Source organism: Zonotrichia leucophrys, chromosome 6 (assembly GCF_028769735.1).
Source record: "Zonotrichia leucophrys gambelii isolate GWCS_2022_RI chromosome 6, RI_Zleu_2.0, whole genome shotgun sequence".
NCBI classification, from domain to species: Eukaryota; Metazoa; Chordata; class Aves; order Passeriformes; family Passerellidae; genus Zonotrichia; species Zonotrichia leucophrys.
The window spans coordinates 7,063,492-7,089,502 of NC_088176.1; the positions used below are offsets into that span (position 1 = coordinate 7,063,492).

General features: G+C 39.6%; 1 protein-coding gene across 1 annotated transcript in view; it reads left to right on the forward strand.

Moving 5' to 3' along the window:
- The window catches only part of GFRA1 (GDNF family receptor alpha 1), a 138,987-nt gene that overhangs the window by 31,649 nt on the left and 81,327 nt on the right, over positions 1-26,011 (forward strand). The gene's annotated exons all lie outside the window — the stretch shown is intronic.

The window sequence follows — 26,011 nt, forward strand, 5'->3', positions numbered from 1 at the left end:
TAGTAAAATGTGTTTTGAAATGAATGAATATTTTTGTTATTAGCCTGTTCCAAACACGTAACAGATATGGAACCTGATACTCTGGGGTCTCCCAAAGTATCACTGCTTCAGAAACCTGCATTTATGGGTGAAGGGAGGATTGAGAAAGTTGTGAGTGACTCTTGCAGTCAACATATGTGCATCTGAAGCAAAGCAATATCTTGAGTTGTTTACCTGCCTATGGCAAGCGAGAGTCATTCTGTAGTCTTATATTTAAGGAGTGGACAGATGCCGAGGCACTTTGTGGTTCAGCAGTATCAGAGTTTAGAATATAAAGGATTGGGAGCAGGTAACCTTTGATAAAATATTGTAAAAAGCTTCCCCTGAGTAATCAATACGTATTTACGGCCTTAATTTTGTCTTGAGGTTTTTTTTGGCATATCTCCAAGTGTTCAGCTCCCCTCGTTTTTCAGGTCTCCTTTATTTCCCAAATGCCTGTCTGATATATATTGAACAGTTATGGGGCGTAGTGCTGGGGGACAAAACCACCCCAAGTTCACATGCCACAAATGACAAAATTTATGACAAAAGATTTTAGTGGAAGGAGGGTGGAAGGAAAGCAGAGTTTTAATGATGTGACAAGGGGAAAAAAAAATGGAATTTATAAACCATTTCAGGCTTAGTGGTGTAGGAATCCATGTATTAATTTACTGTCAAATTGTTGCTGGAAGTGTTGTGTAGCAGTGGGAGCAGGGAGGGGAAGGCAGGCTGGTGGCATCCCCCTGGTGCTGCATGGAGCAGCTCAGGGTGGTGGGGCAGAGCCTGAGGCAGGGAAGGAGCCTGCCCTGGATGGGAGCTCATGCATCTCGCTCCCCCACTGCAGCAAGAACTGGAGCTCAACTCTCCTGAGGCACCATGTCCTGCATCGCTGCCAAATCTGCTGCTTTTGGCACCAGTCTCACACTTTTATGAGTCATCTATCATCCTACCATTTTTTTTTCTTCCTGGTTGTTCTATCACCATTGTGGAACAACAGATTTTTTCCCCTCCTTTTTCTAATCCTGCCCTTGCTGTCTGCTTCCAGGCTGCTGCAGGAGCAACATGCTCCCGCTCATCCATTGCTGCCCAGTGATGGGAACTTGGCCCTTTGTCACTCTCCCCAGGTGCTGGAAGGGGTCCATGCAGCTCAGCTTCTTCCCCATCCTTTTTTCTGAGGAAAATAGCTGGCAGGTTCAGGTGCCAGAGCATGTGTTAGCATCTAGGTTAACTTGTGCTGCTGTGAAATGTGTCCCGTTCTGTATGTGTGTATCATCCCTTTAGTAGGGAAGGGGGCCCTGCCAAGGGCAGACTAGGACCCAACCATTTCATCTGCTGCTGTATGAATTTCAGATATTATAAGGTAGAGGAATGGCTGCTCAATGTCCTTTACTCACATCTCAGTCTGAAGCTGTGGTCCAGCCCTTAAACATTAAGAGAAGCTGCCAGTGCTTCTGAAATTGTCTGTGAAACTCCTGTTTTGACACACATACCGTATTCTCGTAAAACATTAAGATACAAGTTCAATATTCATTTCAGCAAACAGGAGAATTGAATTCTCTCTTCATTAGCAGTGCATGAAACTGTCTGCTGGTTGGTTCAGGGCTTTGATTTTTATTCTAAACCCAGATGGAAATATTTGCATAAGTCCTACAGTAGTCCTTTGTGAGGGCTTTTTCGTTCTTCTCGCCCCAGTTAATATTGCAAACTTAAGAAATCCTCTGAAATTAATCTTTTCCATTATGCCCATTTCTGAGTATTACCAATATGACAGAAAGATCCAGAAACCACAGCCCCGGCGCCGCTTTCCAGCAGGCTGTGAAGCCACAGCGATTACTTGTGTGTCGTGTGTGTGTGTGTGTGTTTATCTCTTTTGGCTGGCGAGGCCTTCCATGTTTCCCCATTTTTATTTCCCCTTTCCGCACACTCCTTCGCAGCTGCTGCAGCCAGCCCTCGCCCTCTGGCCAGCGTTGTGGCTGGGCAGGCTGTGAGGCTGCTGCTGATGCCTCTCCGTCGGCCGCTAGACCGGGCGTGCGCGGCGCTTGGCATCTGCGCTCCCCTCGCTGTCGGGCAGCCTGCTGCCACCTGGTACCCTCTGCTCCTCACTTCTGCTGTGCTTGGTGCTGAGCACTCTGCAGAGAAACCCTGCCTGGGCCAAAAGCGCCCCCAGAGCAGCTTCTGCTGCGTCGCTGTGGAAAAGGGACGGATTTGGCGGGTTCGCGCTGTGCGCTGCTGGAGGAGCAAGATGTTGAATAATGTTTGTTGTTGTTTCATTGAAATTCTGCTTACAGCTGTAGCTGTATCTCTTAGCCTGCATGGAAAATATCAGTGATTACTTTGGTTTTTCTTTTTTCCATACAGCAGATCCCTGATTTTCTCCCCGTGAGCCCCTGTGCTTGGGGTTGTCTTGTCTCCTACTACTACTATCATTATGAGAGGGGAGTCTGTATGCTTAGCTCCCTTTACAGGGGGTGGAAACACTTGCTGAGACAAGGCCTGAAGGATCTGGAAAAAGGAGTATTTTTTTTACTCCACTCACTTTATTTCATTGGTATTTATTTTAGTAGTAAAACATAAGTGAATTCCCTTTTTCCCCTGCTGCTTATTTTTATCCTACCAGTGATTTACCTTCATTTTTATATTAAGTATGGTGCCTGTAGAGTCTTTACTTGTAATTGTGTGTTTGTGTGTGTTTCACTCTAGAATATAAATAACATCCCGGTGTCTCTTCAGTTTAGAAATTCTGCCAAGCTGTCACAGAGATCCTTTCATGATCCATATCCTTCTCAAACTCCCTGCCATTGGTTTTTAAATGCTGGGGCCAGTGGACCGTAAGTTTTAGAGTTGCATTTGTTAGAGATGCCATTTTGCATTCACTGAGAAAGGGCTGTTGGGTTTTGACACCATTCCCTGTTGCCCTTTTCTGGTTTTAGACCAGTGTGAAATATATTCAGTGTGTTTTCTGAAGTGTGATAATAGGTATGTAGTAGCCTAAATTGGGAGGCTGCTTGGCTCTGTACATGTGTGTACATGTGAGCAAAGCCTGTATCCATCTGGAGGTGCTTTCTGCAAGACAGCACCACAACAACCACAGAAGATCAAGAAAGGGCTAAATATGTGTGCAGCAGTTGGTGGATTTGGGGTTTTCCATTTCCAGTTGCCCTACATGTGGCTGGCTTTAATATCTACTGGTGACAGCTTTTATGGCATTGTGGGTCAGAGTGAAATTGATATCTACTTCATCCTTCTAAAAGCCTATAGATGTAACATCCTTTGGACTAAATCCAGTCCCTCTTCCCCTTGGAGTGCAAGTGTTGAAAGTATAGAAAACATCCCAGCTGCAGCGTTCGGATGTATGGGATAGGTGCAGGCCATAGAGAACTGGTGACTTCCAGGGAGCTCTTTTCCCAGTGCTGTGCTGAGGATGCTGACAAGGTTGGCAGTGGCAGTGGGGGAGCCCACAAGCATTACAAATCCCTGGCCAGTGCCCCAGCACAGCCTCCACATAGCAGGCATAGCTCTGTCATGGCTCCACAGCTGTTCCACCCCCTGTGTGACATTACATATGCTGAGTGAAGCCTCCCTAATCCCTGCACTGAGCTTTGCCTCCTCAGGGGAGGAGGCTTGGGCTCTCTGGCCTAACAGCCTCTCTGTATAAAATTTCTTGGTTAATATCAACAATATCCTGATGTCACATCTGATAGTTCTGCAACTCTGTTCTGCAAGCTGACTGATAGCAGTTGTTTCCCTCCTTTATTTTTGCACCTCCCTGGCACCACAGTCCTGCTTTTGCCCATTACTTACCATTCTCCTTCCATCACGTCATTCTTTCTCAGTACTCCTTCTAAAATAAAAGCTTGTATACCCAAACTAACTGAAAAGCTGGACATATCCAACTTTCTTTGGGTTTTTCTATTAGTGGTATTACCCAAATCAGGTTAGCCAACTGGAAAATAGATTATGGAAAAATACATTTCTGAGTGGAAGGAGGTGATGATATCCATGCAGAAGACTTAACAGCCATACAGAGAAGTAGGAATGATTCTCCCCAAGGCCCAATAAGTTGTTCTCACTTGTATTTGTATGATGCTCAAATGAAAAAAAAGGAAATGTTTTCACTTCTCTTTAAATAAACTTCTTAGCTGGAGTTTTGTCATGGCTGCACGTCACCCACTATAGCTAGATTTGCCTGACTTCTTGTCAAGTCAGGGTTTATTTGTACAAAACTAATTTTAGAATTTCCTCTTCTACATAAAATGTTAGGGCTGTTTTTTTTCTCTTTGATTTAATTTGTCAGTATCATGTAGCATTTCTGCCTCTATCTCTGTATCCATTTCTAGTCAGCTTGTGGATGGTGGCACTGATTTGACATTTGGGTTTTTTTCATGGCTTTTAGGAAAGTAAAAAAGGCTGACAGTCACTGGCTGATTGGTATGATAGGAGAGGTCAAATTTAGGATCAACATCACTTTGTGTAAATGTAAATAAAACACCACCATATATTTATCTATGTGTAGTATGCTGAATCTGGACTTGGGTATATATATGAATTAGGGATAGAAACACTTGAATATGAATTGAACTCAAATATAACCCATACCAGTATTTTTTGAATGGCAGAAGCAGGGTTTGGGTTTGGTTTTTTTTCATAATTATGAGTACAGAAAGTATGGATTTATAACAATGGGAGGTTTCAGTAGAACCCAAAAGTCTTGTGAAAAATAATTATTTTCAAATTGCAATAATTCTACCAAGTTGCTTTACCATTTGTTTTCCATAAGTATGTAATAAGAAAACTCATTGCTTTAACTGCCAAGTGTAGTTTGTACCAGTGGTGTAAAAAACCACCAACATTATTAGAGATTCCTGTTTCTTACAGGGAAATTTATGGTGTGTGCTACCACAGAGCCAGACTCTCTCTTGCACCATGTGAGCAGATATTAACTTGAGACCAGCATCAGACAACCATTTTTGTCTTTCCCTTTATTTGAAATACGACATGCACAAGTATAATTTGGCTTAAGAGACCAATTTATGCTAGAAGTGCTAAATAGTTTTTCTGTTGGCTTTAGATGAGTTACACTGAACACTTACCCAGTTGTCACAAGGATGAATCCATCTAATATAAAGTAATCCTTTATTCATACCAAATAACACTTTTTACTGCTTTACTTTACTGTAGTCAGGTCTCGGAGAGAATCTCTCTAAGTAATCCTTTGAGAGAGGGGAGCTGGTGACAGAGCTATGAATTCTCTGTGGGCTTAGGAATTCATCATTAGACTGTCTACACTCATTTTTCTAGGAAAAATAATAATTTCTTGAGAAAGAGGTAGGAAGTAAATTAAAAGAAAAAAAGAAACAAAAAAATCGACGCACACTTTGGGTCCCCAGTGAGAGCACTCAACTGCAGAGGCTTTCTTTCCATGTGTTATGGATACAAGTAAACAACTGGATTCTTGAAATCATTGTAAAACCACACATTTTTTGCCTTAAAAGTGGTCCAGAAGAGTATGAAAAGCTGCAAAATGAACCATATTTTGATACAGTATATGCATAAACTTTTGCCCATTGATAACAGGTTAGAATCACTTCAAATCCAGTTTCACCTACAGATCTGCTAATTGTTTAAAAAGGAAACTACAAATTATATATTCTTGAATCACTTAGCGATACCAAAACACAGATCAGAATTCTAATTTCTCTTTGTCAGTAACAGATAACATAAAGATAAAAGCTGTTGTAGAATATGAATATTAATTTTTTAACCATATTGGAAAAACCTTCTGACTACATAGGCCTGTGTTTTTGAAGCAATATTCTGGGAAGCAGCTGACTGAATCTTATTAATTTAGATGAGAGCCAAATGACAGTCTGTATGGACCTCTTTGAAAATTTGAGACTTAGTTCTTTATTCTTATTTCTTTCAAACTGTTTTAGAAGACTTTCATGTATTCAGTGGACTTTCAAAGGCAGACATGTATAGTGCAGTTAAAATACTACAATTTAGTAGTATTGCACTGCCTAAGTTGTCATTTCCTGCAGAGTAAAAGAGTATGGTTAAAACACGTTGTTCTACGTGATGCTGCAAGATTTAAGACTTCTGCTTGTTCTCAGTGGAGCCGGTGAAAACTTTATTGCCTGTTGTCAAAAAAAAAAATCAATTTAATTTTTGAAACTTGAATCTAAATCTTAGGTCATGCTTCCTTTATAATTACACACACTTACTGGAATGGCATATGGTGAAAATATATAGAGCTTTGTGATACAAAAGAAACGAGGAGAAATGCTGGGCTTTTATGTTGATTGCACCTGTATGGGGGCTTTATAACCTTACAATTTGTATCATTTATAGATAAAGACTCAACATACCCCTAATGTAACTAGTACTGCAAAGCTTTTTTTTCCCCCTTCTTTCTGCTGACTGAATGATAGGTAAAGCAATTTTCAACAAATGTCTCCCTGTAGGCTGTCATCATGGAAGCGTTGTAATCCTGCATTTTAACCTTAGCACTGGCGACTATCCAGAAATTATTTCATTTATGCCAAACTGAGCACAGAGCACTTGCTCTCTTACTGTATGGGAAGAGAACAAGCTTTAAATCCCAACATTCCCATTGTTCTATCAGATCTTTGTCATCTGTGTTCATGAGGATGTAGCAAAAGTGAAATAGTCTCATCTTCCTTTGTTTTCTTCTCAGTTAAATTAGGGGAGTGAAAATTAGAAATCTCACAGATGACTTAGGTGCCTACTTGACATTTGTAGCTTTGGGAATGTTTAGTGTTGGAATCAGATCATTACAAAAATAAATTGTACTTCATTATATCCAAGCTGTTTCCTCTTTAGTAGTTTGGTTTGTTTTAAAATTCACATGCAGCCTTGTGCAGAGACTCAGGTGGTAATGTTACTGCCTTCTATAAAACTGTTTTTGTGGTTGTTTTATGCATATCTCTTAATTCTTTAGTGTGGGCTGAGAGCTTTTCTTTAAAAAGAAACATAGAACATAAATGATACCTTAAATTAAGCCTGAATTTAGATTTTATTCAGGATCAAGTCATGAATAAGCTACTGTTCAGCTCTGGCAAGGTATAGAGCCTCACAGATTGTCTATGCCCACTTTCCTGGATTTTGCACACCTAAAATGCCAGCAAACAAAATAATTTAGAACTGCAGGTGCACATTTAATTTAATCTCTAGAAGTATACTTGCCATATATAACTAGTTGGAAGATACATTTTGAATTAAATTCATAAAATCAATTTTGTCTTCCCATGTGATTTGCATCTCTCTATCAGTAAACACAGTAATAACTTAGAGGTGGAGATAAGCAGGTATTTGCACAACATTCTGTTGTTCCATACATATGAAATCCATGGTGATATACTTTGTTGGAAGTCTTTTGCATTTTCACATACTGAAAATGCAGTTTTGAGTTACTCCCCAGCTCTGAATACCATGATTTTCAAACTCTTGACAAATATCCTTGTCCTGTGCAAGGTATTCTGCACTACAGCACGGTACAAAGAGCAACTTCAGAGAGGGCTGTGCTGCTCCATCCTTTTATTGCACAGTGGGACAAGAAGTTTCTCTTGCAGACCTTCTTGGAGAAAGAATTCAGAGGAAAAAATCTTGTCTACAAATAATGCTTTATGTTAGAAAATGATCCACTCCTTGAAATTGTTGTCACATCACAGTGGCTCAGGCAGCTGATATTTTCAGCTCCTTTTCCTATTGGGTTTTTTCCTCTTCTTTCTTTCTTTCTAAACCTCTCTCTTCCTGTGAGAGGAACTGTCACTCATGCATTAAATGATTCCTGGTTAGGCAGTGCTTTTCCACACATAGGATATTGGCCTCAGAGTCACCACCCCAGATTCTGTTCTGAGTTCATCTATTAACTGAGCAACCAGAAACTTGTAATTACCTTCATTTTAAGTATAGGTCAGAGGTGTTGTAGAAGAACCAACTATTTGCTTAAGTGTTTAAATATGGATTTCTCTAGAAGTCTTGACCTCTGTGGTTTCTTTGGCTTCATTTCCTCTTTAGTTTCCAGCTTTCACAGACTCAACTACACTGTAAAGTCAAATATTTTCAGTCAGTTGGTTCACTTACTAAGGGTAGAGATGCCGTTTTGTCTGGCATTTTTTGTGGTTGGAGTAGTGGAAATACAAAATTGTCTCAAGAAAAGGGGCATTGATAAGGGTCAGAGCATTGGCCTCTGCTGCTAGAACCTTTCAAGCAATTAGGTAAAAAAACCAAAATCACAACACATGAACAAGTGGGGTGTTCCACTGACTGAGACCTTATCTAATAGCTTACGGAAAGATTCTGCCATGTATCTGAAGTGTGGGAGCACAGAAATTAAGAACAGTGTTCACAGGCACACAAGTACTCAAGAGATGACCTGAGATTTGGTAAACAGAGAAGTAAAAGCATGTTTAGTAAAAACAGAAAGGAAAAGAGAAATGTAGATATTGACACCCTTTATTTAAGAGACTTCAGATGTTCTGTAGCTGGAGAATTTCCCATTAGTCTCTTTCATGCCAGTGTTTGGTTTTTGTACATGGTGAGTCTGATGAGGAGTGGCTGAGGGAGCTGGGGGTGTTTATCCAGGAGAAGAGGAGGCTCAGGGGGACCTTGTCCCTCTGTACAGCCACCTGACAGGAGGCTGTAGCCAGGTGGGGTTCAGCTTCTTCTCCAGAAAGCAGTGACAGGACAAGAGGAAACAGCATCAAGTTGCCCTGGGGAGGTTTAGACCAGATATTCAGGAAAATTTCTTCACCTGCTGGGTTGTAAGCGCTGGAAGGATTTAAAAGCCATGTGGATGTGGCATTTGGGGATGTGGTTTAGTGGTGGACTTGGCGATGCTGGTTTAGTGGTTGGACTCCGTGATCTGAGAGGTTTTCTCCTGCCTAAATGATTCTATGATTTCTACTGTCTGAAGTGTATAATTCACTAAATATGGCTGGGAAAAAAAGGCAAAGTTTCACTAATAAGAATCTCACATAGACTATTAAGTTAAAACTTCCAGGAGACCTTATTAGTTGCAGGGGTAAGGGTCAGGTCCCTTTGTGGATATATCTTCTCTTGGCATTCAGCCTAACAGCTTTAGGGGACATTAGCTTGGAACTGAGCAATATAAGCAGAAACAATTCTGCTGCTCCTGCCTGGTGGGAGCTCACAGATGCTTGTAATAAAAATTGTTAAAAATTGTTTCATTAGTTCGCAGAAAGCAGATTTCTTGGAATACTCTACCTTCTTTTGCCAAGAATTTTTAATTTCTTTTATGTTCTGTATTTGACTAGCACTAGCAGAAGCTACCTCTCAATTAATTATGATAATATATAGGACTTAAAATGACCACTCAGCATTTTTTCCATTTGCATGATGAAAACAAAACATAATTGGGTTGAAAACAATATGGTATTTAATGCCTTTAAGTGGCACATTTTTCCAAAAGATAAAGACATACCAACCTTCTAGAATTACATAATATCACAGGCATAAGTAAAATTAATCAGATATGCCACGTGCCCTCATTTTGTAAGTGCAATAGCTCATTTAGCTGTTAGCAAAACCTTGCTTAGTGATGCATCGATAATTAGAAACTGTCACTGTCTGTATATGAATAACACTTTTTCTCCCTGTTGCTATTTTGATGTTTGGGGGGGGGAATCATCACATACCACATTTCATCTGTCCTGGAGTACAAACATAGTTGGACACTTCAAGATGTCTATGTAGAATTTTAAAAATATTACGAAATGAAGTAAAATTACACACATGTATTTTTACCCAGTAGGCAGATGGGAGGGGTTGCTCTTGAGGTAATGCATCTGCAAAGCAGCCTCCTCCATGTAGTGTTTAATGTAATTAGTTTTCAGTTTGGTAGCATGCATTTTAGAAACAAAAATTTTCTTGTTTTCTTGTCTTGTTTGTACTTAAACCTGCTTAAAGGTCAGTACAAAGCCATTTGCTGGTGACTTTTTGACAGACAGGCCTCTCTGAGCTCATAGCTGTTCATGCATTAGGCAGAATGAGCAAAGGGAAGTTTTGGAATCATTAAATTGCTGTGAGCCTGGGCTACAAGCAAGGTGGACAGTCCTGAGAGATGACAATCTCTTTTAGTGTCCTTTTCTCAGATCAAAAGGGTGTCTGTGCAGACCTTTTCTGAGGGCACAGCTGCTCTGTTCTCCAGGGTGTGTTTTATGTGCAGCAGCACTTTGTGCCTGGCCCTCCTCGCTGGCTCTGTAGCTGCATTTCCACTGAGCATCAAAGGAAGGACAGGACATCCACATGGACAGGTTTAGGGTCAGGCACATTGCATGAGACTATTTTTATTTCGTGCTTAGAAGCTTATCCTGTTCCTTATTTTAATTTTTGTATAAAGAGCAGAATCTTGACTAAACTGTTATTAAAATAGTCACGTTTAAATCAAAGCTACTGTAAACATTCCAGCAGCTCTGTGTCAGTGATATCCAGATTTTAATGACCCACCTGTGGTCTTCAGTTGAAGTTGGTGGGAGAATTTCCCTTTTCCTTCGGAGAGATGTGTAAGTGGACAGTGCTGAACATTTTGTGGGTGACTCAGCCTTGTTTTTCCACTAAAAATGCTGGTGGTGAAGATCTCCATGTCTGTAGTCTAGACAAGACAAAAACCCAAGTGACAATTAGGTAACTCTGTAAATGAAGATAAAACCATTTATCTGGTAAAGTCACATAAAGCCCACCATGCTGAGGAGAGGACAATGCAGAGCTGATTGGGGATATTTACATATATTCAGATTCATAAACAATAGCCTTTAAAAAAAATTTGTTGACTCTGCTTTTCAGTCTGCTCACTGTAGCCATTTCTCTGTGAAGCAGCCTGTTTATATGGAGCCCACATTAGGATATTGCAGTGCACCAGCAACTCCAGAGGCTGTTTGGAAGCTCACAGATAGTCCTTAGTGCAAGTGTGCACATTGCTCAGTGGTAACTTCACATTAATTACTGGTAACACCTCCAGGGTTTAGGTTGCACTGTTTCCAAAGGCTCCTTTATCACTGGTTTACCCCACATTTAGAAAGCTCTCGAGCCTCAGTGCTACAGAAGTGCAGATCACCTGAGGTGTATTCCAGCCACTGTTTAACTGGGAATATCTGGGGACTCTACAAATTTTAGCTGGCACTAAACCAACAGTAAAATTGGGGTTTATTATGTAAACAAAGTATTTCCAATTCTTTTTTAATGGAAATTTAAAATATTGAAATAACAGTGTAGGACTTCAGAAATCCCCAGGACAGCATGCTCATCTGCTCTAGACTCCTACTGTCTCCAGGCTGGTGGGATTTCTTAACTTGATGTAAAGAGCAGCTGCCTGAATTAATAGGAAGTGTATTAAAGGTGCATGATGTCATGGACTTACATGCATACATATATAAATGAATAATTGGATGGCTGTAAGAATATGGACAGAACCCTTGGTCTCAGGTGGTTCCTTGACACACAGTGCCAAAACATTCACTCCCACACATGGGCTCTGGAGGGGAAATTTCCTTTTCCGCCTGTTGTGTGTAATATATGACAGAGGATTTTTTTTTAAACCCTGTGCACTTTGTTATTCACAAGCCATAAATATTTATGGACTGTGAGAAAATGCACCTGCTACTTATTGCTCCATGTGAAACAAAAGCCCAGGAAAGAAAATGCTGTAAACCAAAGGAGATGCTGAAACATATTTTATCAATTACTGGTAATAACTAAAAACTAAAATGAACTTTTCTCAGAGACAAAATGAAAAAAAAAAAAATAGCAGCAAAGTTAAGCCATCCAACTGAAGAACCTGGCTCCAAAGGCTCTACTTAGTACAATTCATGAACAATAACTACAGTGCTATCTGAAATAGATGATGGTTGAGTAGATTGGAAAAGTAAACTCTCCTCAGGATGTTTTCAGAGGTGATTATGGGTAATCTGTGTAGAGAGACCTCCTTGAGGAGCCCCATTTATTACAAGGCTAAGGGATTTTATGATCTGTCTCACATGAATTGGCACATGACTGTGCACTGCTTCATCCATTTATCTGAGAGACCTCTTGGTTTAGATTGCCTGTGTCTGCATTGCATTCAGTGTGCAAACATTTGAATTAAATTTGGAATTTGGAGCCATGGAGCCTCACTGGCATGTGAAATACTCCAGACTGCAGAAGTACATCTGGGAACTTGGAGCAAAACCTTTCTTGAATGCTAAACTTGTGCTGTCTTTGCTACATGATTCTCAATACAAGAAGTAGCTTTTTGAAGCATGCTGTGGAAAATGTGCTTGTTTTTATTAATGAAATACCTACACTAAGAATCCTCAGTGTTTACTAGGATGAAAATCGTTGGGTTTTAAATTAAGCTACAGTGTTAGAGTGAGATAACTTCTCAAGAGTTTCATAAAAGAAACTTCTTTTTCTCCCAGATTTTAATATGACCCGTAGGTCAGAGGGAGCTGTTTGCTGTCTCTAAGGTTGACACAATCATTTCCTACGTGGGATTTCTGTAGATGGAGCTGCTGCAGTGCTGCTTTGGGTTTTTTTTCCCTTTTATTTTTATTTCTTTTTTGCAGCTCTTGCCATTTTTAGTAGATGTGAATAGTCCTTCTTATACGGTGAAAACAGGAGGTAATACTGTGTCTTACAACAGGAACATGAATGATTGCAGTGTTTCAAAATCTATTGCTCAGTCAGGGAGCAGCAGTATGCTGTGATTACACCTTGCATTGCCAGGAGCACCTATAAACTGCTTAGAAAACTTGAGTTATTCTTGTTTTGGCTTCTGAACGTTTGTAGTGGCATCTAACAGCCCTACAGTAGTACAGGGCTTCTGAAATGGCAAAATCCAGTCTGTGAATTGTCTCTTACAAGCAGATGATGTCTGTATGCCCATGGGGAATCTTGGAATTCCTGCCTGTGACCTGGGGTGAGGCTTCCCCAGAGTGACAGAGCTCTGAGCTTTGATGAGGTTTTTAATAGCAGGTCTGGTACAGCTGGAGTTGGCTCATTGCTCCTGCTGAGCACACTGGGGTGAGGTCTGATCAGACCTTGGTAAAAATTAGTGATGCTGGCAAAATTAGCTTCTGGGCCTTGAAAAATACTAATTGAGTAGTCTTCTAATAGTACAATGTAATTCAGCTTAAAGAGCTTAATCAGAATCTATTACATGCTGCTAAAGTGGCTCAATAATGGAAGGCTGATTCATAACCATCATAATCACTTCATTGCACTTTTAGTTTAGATCTGTTTTTCTTCTTGCTTTAGTGCCCAATAGAGTCCTCATAGCCAGAAAAACCTTTGAATTAAATGTTTGTAGTATTAAAATTTGGGGTTGTACCCATGAAATAATAAAGGTGTTACTTGCAACGCAGTACACTTTGGGTTTTATTGCCTTACTTGCATTTGTGGTGTCAAAAAGAGATTTTGACCAGTGTACTAAAAATTATTTTTACATATTTTCTATCATCTTGCAAAATTCTGGAGTTGAACTTTTTCGGGAGAAGCATCTCATTTTTGAGAATGTTTTGCATAGAACTCTGTTTCTGGAACTGTTGTATATCCATGCTCAAATAACTGATCTGAAATGTTGGCTGCACGATAGTGAAGTTGTCCTGTTCTTGTAATCTTTGTTCAGGTTTCACAGCTTAAATTTTTGGCTCAGTTGCAATGTTCAGAGGTGCAGACCAAAGACAGAATCTCTGAGGGGGCTCAGCTGGTGACCATCAGCCTTGTTGTTCAGGGAGGGCAGAGCTGAGTTCAAAGCTTTGGATGTGCCACTGATCCACTGACTGCTCTCTCTGCCTCAGTTTGTCAATCTGCTTGATGGGAATAAAATAAATTCAGCTTTCCTCCAGGACAAACTGTGTGTGCAAGTTCATAAAAAGAACTTTGAATGTGTACAGTGCTGTGTAGGTGAAGTAACCTGCTATGGTAATATATTGGGACACAGTGGATTAATTTAATTAATTACTCTTGGTTTAAATAATTTTACTTTAAAGTAGCCTCTGTTTGAATAATTGATTCAAATTTTGCATGTTACTATCTCATGATTTATCTGAAGAAATATTGATTTCCAGTTGTTAGTAAGCATTGATTTTTCAATGAGATACACAGTGAATTAAACTGATTATTTCTGTTTAGGCGGAGAAGGTATTGAGTGGTTTTTTTGTGTCTGGTTGTGGGTTTTTTTTAAAAAACCCTTTGAAGGTGTCCCTCTCGTGGAATGATTTGCTTATATTTTGTAAAGGAAAAGAACTCCAGGCAAAACTGTTGTGGACAGAATAAGAATTGGCTGAGTTAGGGTGCTTACTTCCTTTTTCAGAACAAAGGCAAGGATTATGTTCCAGTGGCTAACTTCAGGTTGAAGGAAGCATTTTTAGAAAAGATACTTGAGAAAGCATAACACAGAGTTGTGTTTTGGAAGGAAAAAAACAAATATATTTTGTATATTCAGTGTTGTGGTGGCATGCAAGAGCCCTTGGGAAAAACAAGAAGGAAGAGTAAATGGATTTGTAGGAAAGAGGAAAAGAAAAAGAAAGTTTAGAAAAATTAGGTAAGAGGGAAGATGAACTAAACCTTGGAAGAGTCAGAACCTTGAGCTTAATGTAGAAAGTAATGGTTAACTTTATGTAACTCTTGTTTTAAGGGTGACCATTAAAAGTCATGGTCAGTGGCCAATTACAATGATCAGTGCTTCAGTGCAGGCAAGGAGGGTCATTATTTTAGCAGCTGTATTTTAGATGTATTGGAGCATTGGGAATAAGACCTTAAACTGGAATTTGCTGTAAGTGATGCAAAACCTTGGACAAGTATTTTAGGGGAAGGATTGGAGAGGACAGAGTGCATATTGGAGATATCACAGAGGAGTACAGTGACAGCTTGAGCTGTGATCAAGGGATGGAGGAAAGTGTTGAATGGGCCATGAAATTTGAAATCTTGAGAATCGGGAAAGGTTGTGATGTTGTCAGCAGCAGTGGCAAGGAGGGGAGTATTGGAAGGAAAGATAAGAAGTTCAATTTTCAGGAGGCTGACTTTGACATCAAAATTGTGTGTTTGAGAAGCAGGCAGAGAAGGGAGATAGCCTGCAACGTAGGGGAAATGAGAGATGTGAGTGAAGATTGGTGATTCATCAGTGTCAGAATGGTGCTGGAGGCTGAGGGCAGGTGAACCTGCTGAGACAGGAGGCTCAGGGAGGAGCAGGACTGGCTGAGATTTTCCACTGGAGATCAATGGAAGCAGAAGGAGGAAAAAAAAACAACTTGGATGTGTCAACTCTTACAGTGGACATCTAAAGTAGGAGAGAGGAGGTGCTGCACTGCTCAGCCTCAAATCAAATATAGAAATGGAAACCTTACTGATTTCAATTTTAGAGTGTCTTGTAAATATATTTCAACAGGACCAGCTATTTACATGCAGGGAGATAATTTGATTAGAGGCCTTTGAGAGAAATAGACATGTATTGCCTTTAATTTGTGCAGCAAGTACATCTTAAAGAGCTTTTACGCGATCAGTTACCCTTAGTCTGAGATACCTTCTGGGAGGACTGCTGAGCACATCCAGTAAATCCATAATTCCTTCTGAGATACTAAATATTATTTTTAGTTTAAACATTGGGAAAGAAATCATTCTTAAAGCTTATTAAAATGTTATGTGAATATTTTTCAAATATAATTCATATTATCACTGGTGCATAACTTTTCAAATGAATAATTCATGGCAGCCATAGTCACTTTTGATAATCTATAGTGGTGTGTTATGTTGGTTCTGCTGAGAGATTAACACTTATGGCCTAAGGAATAAAACCAGAGAATCTAATCCATTTGTTTGCCTATTCACAGTGTCAGATATTTTCTTAAATTAAAACCTATTAGTTTGAATTGTGAATCTTAAAATTGAATCTCTTTTAGCTCATTTTAGACTTCTATGAAGCAGGATTTTGATATATAACGTATTGCAGGCAAATAAGTATGGAGAGTATTGATTTTCCGTGCAGTTTTTCTATCATAGACACTGAAGAATGTTTCTAAGAAAAATTTATAGGATATTAAGCAGAGAAATGGTTTCAAAAGGCTATTGGAAGACCCAGGAAATGGGATAGACCCTGTCTTTAATTGGTTGTTATAAATTTTCTGAAAAGCAGCTGAATTTGAAATGGTTTTTCACCACCCGTTATGATAGCATATCTAATATAAAAATAAGGAAAAATGTAAATGCTGTTTTGGTAATACTCATTTTACTCCATCCACATTCTGTTGGTAAAAGTATGCATTTAATTATAAATAGTGGTGTAGGAGAAGTTCAGGTTTCCCAGAGAGAACACTGAGATATATGTAAATTACATACTTTATGTCTGTCTGACTTCTCCCATTTATGATCAATTAAGTTTTAACTTCTGTAACAGAAATGTCAGTGATGTACATTATTGCTTTTCATGTGGGTTTCTGTCTGGAAGCAGTGGGGTAGCCACTGGTAGTGTCTCCTGGCAGTCTCTCAAAGTTGGTTTGTATAGTAATGTGTAATGCAGCTATTGCAGGACTTTGGGTAAAATGCCAGGATTGTACTTAAGGATTAGAGTCTACTCATATTAATAAATCATTCAAAATGTAGGATGTCGTTGTTGGGGTTTTTGATTTTCAAGTAAATGCTGTGGTTTAATTACAGTGAAGTATTTCTTAAAGGAGCAAATTTTATTCTAAAAGTTATTACTTTAATAAGCAATGAATAAGCAATTAAATAACTTGAATCTGTTTTCTGAACCAGAGTTGGCATTCCGTGTATACTTGAAAACCACCAGCAGAAACAATGAATCAGATACTGTTTGCAAGTTTTGCTTAAAGAACAAAAGCTAAACTTTCTACAATCTGAATCAGAGGGATCATTAGAATTCCCAGTGGGTTTTGACATTGTCCTGCCTCTGCAACACTGCCTCCCAACCTGGTATGATTTTGGGATATAGTTCCTGATTGCAGGCTGAAAGAGAAAACTTCCATTAAAAAAAAGAAAAGAACAAAAATCAAAAGCCCCCAGTATTATTTGTGAGTCTGGTGTAATGTGGCTAAATCAGAAGTAAATGTATAATTAACCTTTTTTTCATGATAAATTAACATTAATTTTCTCAGGATTAGTGTGAAATAGCATAATATAGGACAGGTTTAGCATTCAGGGTAAGTGTCACATGGGACCTTTAACACTCTTACAGGATTAGTGCAGCCAGTGATTCATGCTGTTACCATGCACACAGAAATAGTGTGCAGCTTCTGGCCATCAAAGAGGCTTTCCTAATTATCAGCTTTTACAAGTGAGCATAGAAAGATTAGAATATAAATATGAGGAAGATGGCTTCAGAGTTCTTGAGGGAACAAGATAAAATACACTCTTTCCCCAGCGAGCAGCTCAATTTTCGAAGGAAATTTTGCAGTATTGTTCGAGAATGCATCATTAGGAAGATAATTAATGAAAAGGTCTGTTGTTAGGGTCTGAGTGAGTGTGGTGTCTTTATGTTCATCCCTCTTTTTTCTTTTACAAGGGCATTTCTTCCTTGTCTTATTAATCTGAGCATTCTTTATGCAAGGAAAATGATGAATAATTTTTGAAGGCTGGGAAAGAAGAGTTGAACTTAAAAAGCACTGGTTGAAAGTGTACAGCTTTGATGATACTGAGAAACAGGCCAGCTCTGTTTAGGTACTCAAATACAGACTCAGTGAATTAATGTGCTTAATGTTTGGAATCCAAGAACCCAGAAGCAGAATGCTTTTTCTTAAACACTTGAACCAAAATAGGAAATGAAAACACAGATGCTTTAGAAGCATCATTCTGGTAAGTCCTATTAGCGGCCAGAAACTCCTCCCCCAGCTGTGGACTGTGTTTCTCTGCAGCCTGGCCCAGAAAGCTGTGGTTCAAAAGTTAAGGACAGATGCAGTTTGCCCTGCCCTGATGCTGCTCCCCAGAGGGTGCCCCCAGACAGGGGCTGGGGCTCACCGGCAATGTGCTGAAACATTGTGCAGTGTGAACGCAGGGGTAAGTCTGAGGCCGCAGATGAGAGGCACATTTTCCAAGCAACTCACTCCAATTCTTTCCTTGTTTTCATCTTTTACTGTAGATGCAACAACTTATTGCCTGTAATACACCAGCTCTCTGCTCAAAAGGGGCTCCTTTGCACCTCCTTTGCCTAATATCAGCCCATGTGTGACGGTGTTCACAGGGGTCTGAGGATGAGGGAAGAGATGAGGATCTGACTCCATGTTTCAGAAGGCTGATTTATTATTTTATGATATATATTACATTAAAACTATACTAAAAGAATAGAAAAAAGGATTTCATCAGAAGGCTGGCTAAGAATAGAATAAGAAGGAATGATAAAAGCTTGTGGCTCGGACAGAGTCCAAGCCAGCTGACTGTGATTGGCCATTAATTAGAAACAACCACATGAGACCAATCCCAGATGCACCTGTTGCATTCCACAGCAGCAGATGACCATTGTTTACTTTGTTCCTGAGGCCTCTCAGCTTCTCAGGAGAAAAAAATCCTAAGGAAAGGATTTTTCAGAAAATATCATGGTTACACCCATGTAGGACGTAATGTGGAAACACTTGAGCAATACCTGAGAAGGAGAACATGCTTACAGCCAATGCACTGTTAATATATCAAATACAACATTTTACAGCCTGCTGAGCTCTGCTTCATAACTCAGAAAGAAAAAATAGTGGGGTTCATGACTTCTCAGTGGATATAAGATTGCAGATAGTTTGGGCCATTAATCCATGTCAGGCACCAGTCATCTGCATGCTCCTGGACATACTCTGTTTTGCACACAGAGGTATTGTTCATATAGATTTCAGCGGTTTAGAAGATTACTCTGGGTTTTGTGGAAGTCCTAAAAGTTTAGATGCTACCGTGTGGACTGCCATATGTCCATAAATCTCAGACATCTGGCAGCCCAGCTGGAACTGGTGTGCACATGAGGTCTGGTACAGCCTTGCACAGCAGCCACTGGGAAGTGCTGGATTCCCTCCCTCCACATGTGCTGCACAGCTGACTTGTGCATGGAAATACCCTGAGCTGCTGGGCTGGTTCATTGCACATGGACACCAGTACCTGCAATTTGTCTTTGTGGGTTTTTTCTTTCTCTAGACCCCGATACTTTGTGCTGGTCAGCTCGGGTGGATTTAAATGAGTAATGTAAAAATGTTTGTTCCTATGTAGTAAGTGTGGGGGCTCAGGCCTTTGGAGGCAATGGCATTTTTTCTGCTATTACAGATTGTAAATTCAGAGCACCTTCTGGATCTCAGTGCAGCTTTTCTAGGTTTGCATCTTAGAAGCAGAGATCAGCATGGGAGCTGCTCAGTGGGACTTCATTTTTCATTGCTAGCCTGGATATTCATATTTACCAAGAAAACCAAGAAGGCTGAACTTGAATGGTGTGTGTGTGTGTGTGTTAAAAATGAGCCTTTTAGTGCTTAATGTATATTAGGGAAATTGTTCAGGAACGATTTATCCATAGGTTGTCTGTGTCTATGCTTTCAGTGACAGCTTTGTCCTGGGTTATCAGCTGTTTTAAGTGCCAGTTGCACAAAGGCATATTTAACTTGTGCACTCGGTTTGCTTTGTAGTCAGATTTTGCATTCATGAACAGATACAATTTGCTTATTGTTTGGAACAGTTCCTTTCCTTTTATGTAAATTCCTTGTCTTTTCTTAGACTCCCATGCTTCTATTACATGTCAAGCAAGAGTCTGATCACTGGACAAGATGTCTATATGTGAAATAGAAATTGAGTGTAGGAAGGGGCAGCTGGGCTTTGTTGTCTTTTAAATTACAAAGTTAGATGGAAACCGAAAGTGTTTGGCATGGATGTTCTGCTGGAGAAGGGCTGGATAGAACTGCATCTTTGTAGGCAGTTTCTTTCTGAACCCTGCCCAGGACAAAAGCTACATATAAACAAGAATCCTGGTAATATGAGGATGTTTTAGATGAAACTTAACAAGTTGAATGAAGTTCTGTGTGTAATTATCTGAAAACCCACAGGCACACCTACACATAAAGTTCAGCATTGTTTATATGGATGTATAGGGTAAAGGTCTTCATTTTCATCTTGGAGTGCCAGGGAGATGGTTTTGTGTTGTAATTAAGTCTTCATAATATCAGGAAGAAATTGCTGTGCTCCAATCTGAAAATTCATTGTGCAGCTAAATGCTCCTTTTGCATAGAAACTGTTCTTAATTAATAATCTGTTTGATGGATTATTAGTGCCAGACTGGATTGGCATCTGTGCTTTGGACACGATGTACCTGATTGTACTAACAACTTATAACAACATGTATCAACTGCTGTAATTATCATGTTGCCACTGTTTTCTGCAGATGTAAAGATACATAATTCAAGCTGACAAGCCCAAAGATTTTATTGGAATGACCTATGATACCCTAAGTTCTCATTAATATACAGCCAAATGCACAATATCAATTAAGTATAAGATACAATCTCAGGCCTTCTTAGCATTAGCAGCAGTTTAAATTAGTAATGCAGCAGAAGTTCTTATAATTTTATTTTCCTGCCATGTTGAAATGAAGAATTTTGCAGATTTCTTAAAAATGTGTGGTTTTGAATAGTCGGTTCTTTTTTGTGTTTTCAATTCTGACATTAGTATGTGGTAGGAGTAAATAGCATTTAAAATGAAGCCATTGTTTATTCACAAATCAAATAAGCTACCGACAGCTGCCCCAGTGGCTTCCTCATTCACTTAAATTAATGCCTAAGGCCTTGGGGTGAATAGTCTTCTGGGGAGAATGTGGGCATTTATTTTCGATTTCCATTCAATGTTGGGTCTTTTAATGCCAAATCCTATTTAATGTGCACATGTTATGTTGAACTGTGTGCAAATTTATTCTATGGACAACTTGACAGAATTCATGCTATTAAAGTCACATACAATTCGTACTCAAAAAATAAGGTCTGTTCTTTTGAACAAGCAGTGTACAATTCTGTCTTTATTTTAGCTTAAGATCTGCATAGCACTGAGAATAAGTCCTACACAATAGTAGGTACTTTTTAACTAAGCTTGGGGTTTGATGTTTTGGATTTCTTCCAAGCCCTGTGCATTTAATCAGGATTTTCTTGTGCCCTCAAGTGTTGAGACAGTGCTGTGACTGATGCAGTTCAAGAACTTGAGGGGGAGGGTAGTTTTGCTAGGTTCAAGTATCTTCCTTTTTTAAATTTTTTTTTAATTATTCTTTTTTTTCCCCTTACTTGGAAACTGCATAAACATATTTGGACACTGATGTTACGTCAGGACAGCAAAATTAATGAGGCCCTACATCCACATAAAGACCAGACAAAAAGAAGATGAGAGGATGTAAGAGTTATAATGATTCTCTAATGTAGTGGTCAGCCTTCTCCTGGGGAAGTGGAATACAGTTCCAGTTCTGCTCCAAGAATTGCTTTTGCATTTAACAGAAATAATTGAATTGGATGACTGTCACTATCTCATTTCCCGTCCCGGTGCCGTGTTAAAATGACCACATTTTAACAGTGCACAGTTTATTAAGCAAGTTCAAATAAATTCCAGTAGACTTTAAGCTTCTTAGGTCTGAGAGAGAGAACATTTCCTTTGTGGATCTTGAGGGACGTTGTTATCAACTAAATGGAAAGCTGCTTTGCCCATTAGCACTGAGGTTATGGCCGAGTGCAGAGATTGAACTTGGAATGCAGTTTAGCAACATGAGAGAGGCAGTCTGGCCATGACCAAAAGCCCAAGGTCTAACCTCAGACGCTGGAAAACTTTGGGGCTGTAAATAAAGTGCTTATGGACTTTGTGGCTCTCTTTAGTAGCAGGGGTCTGGAACTTGGTAATTCTGGATTAAGTGCTTAATTTCCAGCTAAAAGCCAGCACAGATGTGCTTCAAAGTTTGCTGGAAAACTGGTTCTAGGTGTCTGCTGGGAGAGAACTGCATTTAAAGTTGAAAAAGAAACCAAGGGCCGAAAGTTTGACCTGACAGCACCTCAGAGGGGATGTAATTTTCCTTTTTGCATCTGTAACTTATGCAGCTTTTGTTTATGAGCTCCCTCTAAGCCTAGATTTGACACAAACTTCTAAGTGTTAATCTCTAAAAGATTACACCTCTTTTGGCAGCTCTTTGCTTCTTTGCACTTTCTTCTGTCTGTATTGTCAGATTTGCATACTCACTCCTGAAATGGAAGGTGAAGTGTCCTTCTCCAGTTGTTTCTCTGCCTTCACACTTCTGCCTTTCCTCAGCCCTTCTGGACAGGGTAAAGATCACAACCCCTCTACTGTTTAATGTTCAATCTTGCTTTATTTTGTGGAGCTGCAAAGGAGGGGTCCCAGCTACTTCAGACTCCTCTGGCTCCAATTCTGCACTTTTTTTCACTTTAAAAAGTGAAGCTGGTGCTAACCTGTGCTTCAGTTCTGAGATTCCCTGGTTTACAGCAGCATGAAAATGGCATGACTTCTGAAAGCTTTGCAGCAGCCCTGCATAGTTCTTAATAGCATCCATGTTGTGACAGGAGTGTTGTCAATTTTAGGGTTTTTTCCCAAGTTAAAAGCTGTAAGCAACAGCTGAGAGGTGGTTGTATGCTTTCCTCTATTATTTTTTGGGTTGGGGTTTTGATTTGGGTCAAACATCTCCACCCCAGCTGCTTCAGAAAGGCAATTCTGCATTTGCTTTACCTGCACTTTGCTTTTGGGAGGCTATTGTTGTAACTAAAGGGCTGGGAAAGAGTGGACATATTAGTCAAGCCTGTGTTTGTAATGACAGGCATTTCAGTTCCTCCTCAGAACAAAGTGGTTTTCAGAGTTGTCATATTTCCCCAGCTACCACTAACTCAAGACGAGCTTGGTTTGTTGAATATCTCTAGAAAAAACTGCTTTTTTTTGAGAAGTATGACATAAGGTAACCTGCCATACCATTTTGCTCTTAATTTTCGTTAAAGTTTATATTTTGAAAGAATTAATGGTTGCAATTCCCCTCTTGCAAAAGAGAGCTTCCAACTCAGCCTGTAGTAGCAGAATTGTCTGTGCTTTGTAAGATATTAATTGTTCTTGCTTGGTTTTTAAAATAGTGTTATGGTGTCCAGAGAAATAGTAAAAAGTGAGTGCTATAGAGTAAAATTCCATACTTTTAAAAAAAGGGGAGGAAAAAATGGTATGATTTGAAAACTTCTTACATCTTCCATAAATTGTATTTTCATACTCAGCATGCTGTGTGATCAAAATGATTATGTAATATTTTTAGTTATCTTCTAGGCAGTGCTTCTGCATATTATTTGAATACTTTTCTAAATTACTCATATTGTGTGATCCATCATCACCTGTTCCTTTCCATTTGTTTCTGTGCTAGGTCAGCATATGTTTACACATTTACTGCTTTCATCACCTCTCCTCTGTTACTCCATCCCAAAAAACTTGGTTCTTCAAAGTTTATCTCCTTTGTAAATGCATTTGAGGCCATCCTTTTTCCATTCTTGAAAGTTACTTTTGTCAGGAATACAGAATTCCAGGGCATGGATGCTGAAACTTTAACAATGTCAGTTAAATATTGGCATTGTGCCCCTATCTTAGGGTGGTTCCCACTGGAGACACTTTGATGTTCCATTTGTGAGCTGTGTCCTGCTGTCTGCATTTGCCTCTGCAGAGATCCTTGTCAGGGGTGGAAGTTTCCCCCTCATGGATGGAAATAGCTTATGTCATCTCTCAGCCAAAAATTGGTTTGACCACCAGCCTTCTGGTGATTAGAGCTGAATTTTCTCTCCTTCTCTGGAGGACAGAGCTGTTTCTTTCAAGTTTGCCAGCTGAAAGTGTTTCCTATCTTCGATTAAACAATTTGAGTATTAAATGGCCTTTTAAGGCAGTGGGACAACAGAAAATATAAGTCAATGGCGCATCAGTGTTTTTACTGATAAAATCTGTAATATTCTTGGCTTGGGTGAGAATCAGATTAAAACTCCAGAGCTTCAGTCAAAGAAAGTACCTGCAAGTTGAGTTCCAGCCCCACTGTTTTGTCCTCTTGGGAGCCTACGTGCTTTGGATCTGGACATAAGAGAATTAAATTACTTACAGCCACACATCTCAAATAAGAAGAATATTTACCTGCCTTTTAAAAGGTGTTTTCAGGCTGTGAAAATCCTGGATTCCCCTGGAGCTGGTCTCAGTGTCAGACCTGCAGCACCTCTGGAAGGCACAGTCAGTCCCTTTGTGACACTCACTGCAGTCCCTGTGTGCTTAAGGAAGGTTGGACCAGATGGTCCAACCATCAAGGTCACTTCCAGGTCACTTCCAGACCGGGCTGTTCTGTTATCCCAGATGAACTCCAAAAGGAATTTGCCTGAATTTACCTGTTCCTTGGCAGTGCCTTACTTGTTCTCTGGGCTCAGTAGGGATTGAGTCTGGCTCTGTTTGGCCCTCGGCCTCCTGCCCCGGCAATGTGGCCTCTCTGCACCCTGGGAGGGATGCTCAACCTCTCACATGCTACTCTTGTGTTGTGGAGCCAAACCCAGCACATCATGATACAGATCTTTATCAGCTCATTAGAGCTGCTGAAATGGGAAATCTCAGAATGGACTGCACTACAAAAGGAATTAGAAATTTGCATTAGCTCTTATCCAGCTACCCTCTCATTTGCATGCACAAGTGATAAATTCCATTTACTCTCTTGCCTGGGATATTGATTTTCTTTTAGAATTCCTGTTTCAGGATACATATCATATTCATTGCTCTTATATGCACCTGTTTAAACACAACACTAAGAACCCTTAGGCTTGATACGAGAAAACAAATCCTTTGTGAATTTTTAATTAACCTGTCTATATGATTTGAACTGAATAAACAAAATTTACTGCATATATTTCGATTAACTGGCCTTTTGTATTCTCACAGATCTAAGCAAAACCTTTTTGGGAGAAGACTCAATTAGCATTTTGATCTCTGTTTCACTTGAACAATTCAGGCTAGTTTTTAAGAATGTAGTCTTTTGTCTGCAGATAAACACAGAATTAAAAATCTAACCTGATATGTCAACTAAATTAAAATTGGACAGATTACCCTCACCCATCAGACATCACCTGCAGGGCATGGTTTCTTCTTGCAGCCTGAGAAATTCAGCTCCAATGTGGCTGTGTGTGGTACCTCATTCTTGAAGTACCTCAGGGAAAAGGGTTTGTGGATCCTTGGGTGCATGGACACAATCCAGATTAGGATTCCCAAAGGAAGATGGGAGTGTATGTTAAACTACCCTTTTGCAGGAGTAATCCCTTCCAATCCTTATACTTTTTTTTTGTTTGTCCCCTTTCTGAAGACAATGATGCAGAAGAAGTTTCTAAACAGATGAAAGCCTGTAGGTGTTACTGGGATCACCTTTTCATCAGGTAAAAATGGGCTGGTACAGATCCATGCACTGCTAGATGGAAATGAAAGTATGAATTTCTATAAACACAAACAATGTGATGCTGTTTTAAACAGTGCTCTCCAAGATACAGTTGTTCTTCCAACAGTGCAGCACCTCATTTACTCAGGCGTAAATGTTGTTTTGTAATGGCAATGTCATTCGTTCCAGTGTTCCTGTGCACACATGTAAACAGATCAATTCATTTTGGGGTTTAATTCATCTTGTTTTCTCTGACATGTTACAATTTAAAAGCAGTAATTAAGCAAATACATTGCATTGTATTATGTGAATAGTCTTAATATCCAAGTTGCATTTTCAGACTAAACAGTGATAAATATGGTGGCAATGCAATGGACACCAGTTGTTTCTCCTACAAAAAAAAAAAAAAAAAAAAAAAGAATCCAGTAACATTCATTGACTTAGGTTGGCCTTTGGGTCTAGGAATAAACATCCCACATCCACCTCAAATGTAGGCAAAATTCAGTTGACTAATTCTGCAGGCAGTTTATAAACACACTTTGATAGGTGTGTCCTTCTAAATCCTATATCAAATCAAATGTGTGTCACACAGCATGACCTAACATAGCTCAG